Here is a 9,295-nt window from a genome sequence, read left to right on the forward strand (position 1 = left end):
AGGCCCTGTTTCTTCTGCCAGGAATGCTTTCGCCTAAGCCCAGTGGTTCTGAATCAAGTGATTCTGCCTTCCAGGCTCACTTGACAATGTCTGGAGACATTTTTGGGTGTCTCAACTCGGGAGGGTGGGTGCTACTGGTGTCTTGTGGGCAGAGTTCCATTGATGCTGCTAAACTTCCAAGGCACAACAGCCTCACAACAAAGAATGATCTGGCCCCAAATGCCAGGAGTGCTGGGGTGAGCAGAGAAGCATTGATTGGTTGCCTCTTGGAGGCGCCCGGCCCGGGAATCATATGCACCCACACCGGGGACCAAACCTGCAACTCTTTGGCTCTGGGATATTGCTGCAACCAACTGAGCCACACCAGCCAGGCCATATTGTTTATCTTTCATATATGTCATCTCTCCGCCAAGTTTCCCCCACATGTAATATAATAATGACTAATACAAATTCAAAAATCTACAGAGGTTAGAGACCTTGTTCCTCCTCACTACTGTATCCTCAACTTCTTGCATAGTGTTTAGAGCATAGGGAGATGTAATAAACATTTGTTTCATCAATGAATGAAAAGGATTTAACTTGCTCTAGTAACTCAGCCCCCAACCCCCAGCTGTGAGAGTTTCAGCCCTGCCAATGAGGTCACCAGTCCAGATACCCCCAGAGCACGCCAGCTCCTCTTTCTCTATTGGTCCTGAAGCCCCTGGCCCCTTTCTGCTTTCCTGACCCTGCAGTGGGAACAGGGAGGAGTGAGACTCCCAGAGGCGTTCCCCCCGGGGGAGGCAGGCCTGCGGGGCTCAGGGAAGACTCTGGAGCATTCACCATCAGAGCAGTGTGGGAGAGAAAGGACTCAAGGGAAGTTTTAAAAGGCTAAATGGAAAAGGGTTGGGTGGGGGGTCCAGCAGTGCCTGGCCATTCAGCACTTTTCAGTGGGAAAGAAAGAAACATTGAGTGAGTGCCTTTTAGGTGCAAGGGAAAATAATCTCATTTAATTCTTTTAATAATTCTGAGACGAGGACACTGAAGTCCAGCACAATCAAATAGCATATCTAAGGCCACACAACCAGGAAGTGGCAAAGTTGAGATTTAAATCAAGGGTTGCGTGATTCCAAAGGCCAAGCTTGTTAAATCTTTTGGGGAGAGCAGATGAGATGAGTCCTCGGAGGAGCTTCTGATTGGGAAAGGGGTGTCAGGCGTATGAAAGTTGTAGCAGGTATGACCTCTTCACCAGCTTGGAGGTACAAGTGTCACTTCCCTGCAATCAAATTAATTGTTCAAACACACACATATGCAAATTAGTAAGCAGTCCAGTATTTCTCTTTCTCCCTCCCTCTCTCTGTCTCTCTCCACTCTCCACCTCCCCCACTCTCACATGCACACACAACCCTCCACCAAATTGTATGCACAATTTGGAACCCCAGGGACCTATAAGGTCTGACTTGGTCAGTCCTAAATGAAAGACACACATATGGTCATTACTACCTGGTCACTACTGAAATTAGTCATTGTAAGGGTTGGAGTGGTGGCCCAGGGTTACTACTCTTTATACTTACATCATTGATTTATAGTCACAGACTCAGCTGTTGTCCCAAGGTGGCTTCAGCCTCAGGCATGTACCACTAAACCTGTTATGATTATATATAGCCACAGCAATATTTCTGGTTCTACATGTTCTGGTAGAACCCGGTTATCCCTGCCAACAAAAGGTGGAGACTGATTCCCCTCCCTTCGAATATGGGCTGACCTTAGTAGTGACTTCCTCCTATGGAAATGGATGCAGCAGACGGGATGCTGCATGACTTCTGAGGTTGGGTCATAAAAGGTGATGTGTCTTCCACCAGGTTGCCTCACTGTGCTCACCCTCAGAACGCAGTCACCATGCTGTGAGGAAGCCCAGGTCACACAGAGAGGCCACGTGCAGGCGTCCCACTGACAATTCCAGCTGCGGTCTGGGCAGACAGCCAGCATCAGATGTTGAGCATGTGGACCAAGCCAGCCTTCAAATCTTCTGGCTGAGACATAGAGGAGCGGTGACAACTCATCCCTCCTGTGCCATAACTTAATCAACGACTGACAGAATCCATGAGCATAGTAGTGGTTTTTAGGCTTTCAAGTTTTGGGATAATTTGTTTTGCAGCCATTGCAACTGGAACCCCACCCCCCACCCCCAACCTGTGACAGTTTCAGCCCTGCCATGGAGGTCACCAGTCCACATAGCCCGTCTTCATTGTTTTTAAAAGACCTAATCAAAGGTCAACCTTTGTGTAAACATTCCGTTACCTCTTAGAGAGAAGTCATCTTGAATGCCTCTGGACTTTGAAAATATTTTATTGCTTATGCTAGTACAGCTGTCCCAAGGTTTCCCCCTTGCCCCTCTCCACCAGGTCCACCCCCAACTTCCATAGTCAGCCCCCACACTGTTGGCCATGCCCATGGGTCCTTCATACATGCTCTTTGACGAGTCCCTTCCCCTTCTTTCAATCAGTCCCCTCCCCTCTTACAGCTGTCAGTTTGTTCCATGTTTCCATGCCTCTGGTTCTATTTTGCTCATTAGTTTATTTTGTTCACTAGATTCCTCTTATAGGTGAGATCATATGGGATTTGTCTTTCACCACCTGGCTTATTTCACTTAGCATAATATTCTCCAGTTCCATCCATGCTGTCGCAAAGGGTAGGAGCTCCTTTCTGCTGCATAGAATTCCATTTTTTGATCCAATCATTTACTGATGGGCACTTAGGCTGTTTCCAAATCTTGGCTGTTATAAATAACGCTACTATGAACATGGGGGTAAATAAATTCTTTTGAATTGGTGTTTTGGGATTGTTAGGGTATATTTCCAGAATCGCTGGGTCAAAAGGCAATTCCATTTTTCATGTTTTAAGGAAATTCCATACTGTTTTCCACAGTGGCTGCACCAGTCTGCATTCCTGTTTTGTTTCTGTTTTGACATAATGTTCATCATATCGTATTAACGCTAATCGTGTCTGCTTCCCAGGTCAACTGCAAGCTGTCTTAGAGGAAGGGTCCACATTATATCCTTGCTCTTCGCTGGTGCCTGATATATGGCAAGGCTAGCAGCTCCTTAGGCACTTACTGTATGCACCACGAACTCAGCATTCAAACCCCGTGTACAGCGTCAAATCGCTTCAGTAGCTTTGCTTATGTTTATGTGTATATGGGTGTGTATGTTTGGATTTTTTCTTTAAAAACTATTTCTGCCCTGGCTGGTAAAGCCCTGTGGCTTGAGTGGCGGCCTGTGAACCGATCAATTCCCAGTCAGGGCACATGCCTGGGTTGTGGGCCAGGTCCCCGGTGGGGGTCACGTGAGAGACAACCACACATGGATGTTTTTCTTCCTCTCTTTCTCCCTCCCTTCCCCTCTCTCTAAAAGTAAATAAAAATCTTCAAAAAACAAACAAACAAACAAACAAACAATCCCTACATACATCCACACAATGGAACATTATTCAGCCTTAAAAACAAATGAAGTTCTGACACAGGCAACAACATGAATGAACCTTGAAGACATTATGGTAAGTGAAAGCAGTCAGACAGAAAAGGATAAATATTGTATGATTTCATTTACATGAGCACCTAGAGTAGTCAATTTTATAGAGACAGAAAGTAAAAGGGTGGTTGCCAGGGGCTGTAGGGTGGGGGATGAGGAATTAGTGTTTCATGAGGTGAGACTTTCAGTTTGAGAAGATTTCTGTGGATGGACAGTGGTGATGGTTGGACAGCAGTGTGAATATATTTAATGACACTGAATCATATGCTTAAAAATTGTTAAAGTGGTAAATTTTGAGTTAACGTAAATTTTACCACATTAGATAATAGATGTCTATATAACCTGTTATGTCTGAATATCGCCAGGAAGATACGGGACCCATACCAGAAACTCAGCCCTAGAAGAAACTATAGAAGTGCCTTCCTGACAGTTTCACCTCTTCCTAGGAAGCCTTCCTGAAAGAGCCACATGAGAGAAGTCATGTGCACATGATGTGGGCTGCTTCACTTTCTCACCATGTGCCACTCAGAGCCTTTGGGCTGAAAGTTCAGCCCGCAACCCTCTCCACGTGCTTCCCACCTCTGCGGCTCAGGCTCTGCCAACAGATTCCAACTGGGCAGAGCTCATGAGGCGCGCCTCTCGCCCTCTGTGTGCTCTTTGTGGTAGCCTTGGACTTGGTAACACTAATTAGGAAGTGGAGTGCCCAAGGTGCCTAACCCCTTGGTTTGAAGGAAAGAACACAGAACCAGGTGCCAGAAGGCCTGGATTCGTGTCCCAGGTGTGTGCCCCACTGTGTGACCTGGATACGTTGTTTCACAACCGTGTTCCACTCGCTCTCCCCTGCCTGTTGCAGAGGCATTCTGAATTCCACACTCGCACACGGTGCGCTCTCCCACCCTTCAGATGAAGACCACAGCCGTCCTGCCTTACCTGTCGTTTCTCTTACTGCGGTTTTAGTTACACACAGTCAACCACGGTCCAAAAATATTAAATAAAATTTTCTGAAATAAAGTGTTAAACTGCACGGCATTCTGAAGAACATGGTGAAATCTTACGCCATCTGTTCTGTCCCATCCAGGGTGTGAGTCATCCCTTTGTCCAGCGTGTCCACGCTGCGTACACTCCCACCCATTAGCCACTTAGTAGGCATCTCACTTATCAGATCCACTGTTGTAGTATCACAGTGCTTGTGTTCAAGTGATCCTTATTTTACAAAAATGATGGCCCGAGACCCTCAGATGGAATACAGCATTAAGGCTACCTATAAGACCACCGAAGGATTACAACCTCTGCAGCAACACTTCAACGAGTTAAAAAGAAAGACACAGCAGCTTCTGATTACAGTGTTCTTTTGGCCAAAAAACACTTTTCAGTGTTCAAGGATCCCCATCCATTGATATCTGTTCCTGATATCTAACCATTGACATTGTCATGGGTCAATGAGCCAGAGTTTCCCGAAGCAGGTAGTCCTCCTTCTGATACATCATCAGAAGGTCATTACTAGCCTAAGGCTACTTTACAAAGCCTGTGTTATCTGTCTCCCTTCATCTCCTCACATAGGCACTGTATCATCTCCTATCACAAGAGGGTGAGTACAGTACAACGTGTTTTGAGAGGCCACACACATGTATCTTTTATTCCAGTAGATTCTTAAAATTGTTCTATTTTAGTATTAGTTATTGTTGTTAATCTCGTACTGTGCCTAACTTATAAAGCTTGTCATAGGGAAGTAAGCATGCGTAGGAAAAAAAACATAGTTGAGTAGAGTTCAGTACTACCCATGGTTTCTGGCATCAACTGGGGGTCTTTGGACTATATCCCCCTTTGATAAGGTGGAACTACTGTATTAGTCATTCACTCTCTTATTGTGAATCAGTTTAAGCAGATTGCAAGGGGGTGTTGCACAATTTTGCCATATGGAGAAGGCAGGCTTGGAAGAGGTTGGGAGTGAGGGAGGCAAAGAGGCCTTGCAAGGGGAGACCTTGGTAACTACCATGGCTTCTAGGAACCCCGGGAAAGGAGTCAGGAGCTAGGAAACTACCAGTCAAGTTAAACTACCTTTGCTGTTACACAGGAATGTATCATGCAAACAGCCTAAGCTGGGATGCCTTTGTGAGGTAGCAGATGGGAACCTTTCCTGGACTGAGTTTGATGTATTGAGGAGAGGAAGAGGAGAGAAGATGTAAGTTGTGAGACTTCTCCCCTAGTTGTGTATTTTCTGAGATCACAGCTATATTAGTTAGGATGGGTTTTAGCTGAGAATAATAGAGACCCTGAAACTAGTGGCTTAAAAAGACAAGTTTATTTCTCAAATAAAAGAAGTTTGTAAGTAAGCAATCCGGGGCTGGTGTGACAGTTATAAGGGACACAGGCTCCCTCCAGTTTTCACTCTGCCATTCTTAGGATATAGTCCTCATCCTTATGGTCTCATACAGCTGCTGGGGCTCCAGCCATCACATCATAGTTTCAAACAGCAGAACAGAACAAGAGAGGAAGGAACACATGCCATCTCCCTCCCAAGACTTCCCAGAACTTCCACCCATTACTTCAGCTTACTTGTTAGCTATAACATAACCTAGTTGCAATAGAGTCTGACAAATGCCATCTTTTAGCCTAGAAGCAGTATGCTGGCTGAAAAACTGGGATTCTTTTGAGGGAGAATTGGAGAGTAGATATTTGGTAGGCAGCTACCACAACAGCCTGAAAGACAATAGCTGGCAAGGTCACTGGGAAATCCAGTTCATTCCACCACACATTCCTTTAGCATTTCTTGAGCAGTCGTAATGCAACAACCACTTTTCCTTTAAAACTCTTAGCTCCTTTTGATGTGTTGTGTATTAAGATACCCCATTTGTTTGTCTTATTCATTGAGCAAACATTTACTGAATGCCAGTCACCAGCAAGCACAGCACAGGAGATGAAAAGCGAAGTAGGACCCAGCTTTCGAGCCTTCCCTCACTTTGTCACCACTGGTCCCCTGGGCGTAGATTTTTGCTGCTGACCCCAACTCTACACACTCCTGTTCTGAGAGCAGCTGTGACCCTCGCAGGAGGGGCCATCTCATTCATATCTTGTGGGGGAGGAGAGGAGGTCGTGACATTTTAGGCAACGCTGAGAACCTAGAAAATATGGAATGCAGTGTGAATATCCATTGTTTCAAACTGAAGAGAGCCATTTCCCTGGAAGGGAAAAAACTTTAGTACTAAGAATAGAGCAAGAGAAACATCAGCCCCAGTGCCTTCAGCTGAGAAATGAGTTTCATTCGAGTCACAGTTATTGTCTATTGTCCCCATTGGTGGTTCTGGTTGGGCTGAGATCTGATCCACACTCCAGTTCTCACAGTTGGCATTATTACTTCCCTTTGTGTAACTTTTGGGAAAAAATTCAATATGAATCAGGTTTTGTTTTTAGTTCCCACCAAAGAGAGACTTTTTTTTTTTTAATACAATGAGAACAGACCCAGACTTAGATCAAAATAGTTACGTCACAATGGAGTATCTTTTCGGAGTACTGCCGAGTCCTCTGCCTTTCATTGTTTCTGAGTCTGTAATCGCCTGACAGTTCCTGTTCTAATTTAGAACCGAGTACACCTGCTGCCTAAATCCTTTTTTTAGCTCAGCCTTCCTTCGTGTTTTGTTTTGTTTTTTTTTACGAAACTTACAAACCTGAGATTTATTACTGGGTGCTTCCCAGTCAACGGAACACATAAAAGTGTCAGACTTCAAAGGAACACCCAATTTCCTCATTCCTGGTCTCCACTTGTGCTTATTGCCCAAGTGTGGGTCTTCAGCATTTCCAGAGATTCCATGAACAATCAAATAATCTTCCAGAATTTTCTCCCTTTAAGTTACCCTTGTAACTTTAGAACCAAAATTTTAAAAAACTGGTAAAAAAGCACGTAAAATTTACAATTTTCACCATTTTGAGTGTATAGTTCAGTAATATTAAATATATTCACATTGAAGTGGACAAGCTCTCCAGAATTTTTTTTGTCTTGCATAACTAACACTGCGTGCCCATTACATGACACCGTGACGTCTCCCTGTCGCCTCCTTCCCCTGGTAGCCAGCATTCTACTTCCTGTTTCTAGGCATTGGACTACTTTAGATACTTCATATAAATGAACTCATATAGCATTTGTCTTTTGTAACTGGCCTATTTCACTTAGCATAATGCCCTCCAAGTGCATCCAGTTGTAGCATATGACAGTATTTCCTTCCTTGTTTAAGGCTGAATAACATTCCATTGTATATATCCCCCACGTCATGTTTAGCCATTCATCCATGATGGTCACTTGACTTGCTTTTACCTCTTGGCTGTTCTGTACAACGCTGCTGTGGGCATGGGAGTGCAGATATCTCTTTGAGACCCTGCTTTCAGGTCTTTGGGATTAATTACCCAGAAGTGGGATAGCTGGATGGTGTGGTGGTTCTATTTTGAACTTTGTGAGGAAACTCCACATTCTTTTCCTCTTTCAGTTTTAAGGCAGAGGCATGTTAATCTTCATCTCTGCCGATTCTGACGTGTACATCAAGGAAACACCAATGTTTTCGGAAGACACTGAGAAAAACAGGTGGAGCAGAATTGACATCAAACTGAAACTAGCAAAGTGAAGTTTCAGCAAAGTCACGGTGGTGAGCCTTTCATTTTGTGATCCGACTTGAAGATGTTCAATCTGACATACACTTCTCTGTACTAGTTTTGTTTTTTTCTTATTAAACCTCATTTTCCTTTATTAAAATGAGTCCTCAGACCAAGAAGAGTTAGACATCACTGTTTTTCTCTCTGAGCCCTCTTTAATTGTTAGGCAGGTGAAATAAAACTAGACAGAAATCAAAGCCCCTGCCTCTGCACCATTACATACATGTTTTTTATGGTTACATGTGCTTTGGGTCAGATCGTGCTGGCAATGAATTCGATGTCCAGTGCTGCTGTGCTGCACTTTTACACCAGATTGCTACACACACACAGAGAATCCATCTCACAACCTGTCTACTTTTGAACATTCATTTTGTCCTAGGGTAACCCAGGCATCTGTATTTTTGTAAAGCACCTCAAGGCTGGGAACCAGAGTGCCAAAGAGAAAAAGCAGATTGCTACTGCTTTCCCCTCAGCAGCGTGATTTGTAAATTTACCATTTTTCAATTGAATGTGCTGGGGTGACACTGGTTAGTAAGATTATATAGGTTTCAGGTGCACAAGTCCACAACACATCATCTGGATGTTGTATTGCGTGTGCACTACCCAGAGTCACCTCTCCTTCCATCACCATTTATTCTGCCTTACTCTCTTCATCCTCCCCCCCACCCCCTCCCCTTCTGGGAGCCACCATACTGCTGTGCATGCCTATGAGTTTGTTTCGCTTGTTTGCTTACTGCTTTCTGCTTTCTATCCCACATATGAGAGAAATCATGGTTCTTGTGCTTTTCCATCTGACTTATTTTGCTTAATGTTTATATTAAAAAGCAACAACCTTTCACTTCAAAGTTAAAGTACCACATAATCTGTGGTAAGTGGTGACATTTATGGTCCGATAAATATAACAACAAGTACCAGTTAGAAATGCACCAAAAACAGAGTGGGAGGAACCAGGTGATCTGATCTGAGTGCCTTTATTTGATGCTGCGCTGAGAGGCAGGCTGAGTCAGGTCAACTTCAGCACCGGGGAACGCAGGAGTGGGTTTTTAAAAGAAAAAGTGAGGGTTTTGTGAGGGGGTAGGGGAGGGGTTAGTCTCTTGATCTTCCAGGTGGGTGCCTCAGGGTTCCGGGATGTGAGTGGGGACAATGGG

Source organism: Phyllostomus hastatus, unplaced genomic scaffold, assembly GCF_019186645.2.
Source record: "Phyllostomus hastatus isolate PE091 unplaced genomic scaffold, TTU_PhHast_1.1 phas_scaffold_12, whole genome shotgun sequence".
Taxonomy (NCBI): domain Eukaryota; kingdom Metazoa; phylum Chordata; class Mammalia; order Chiroptera; family Phyllostomidae; genus Phyllostomus; species Phyllostomus hastatus.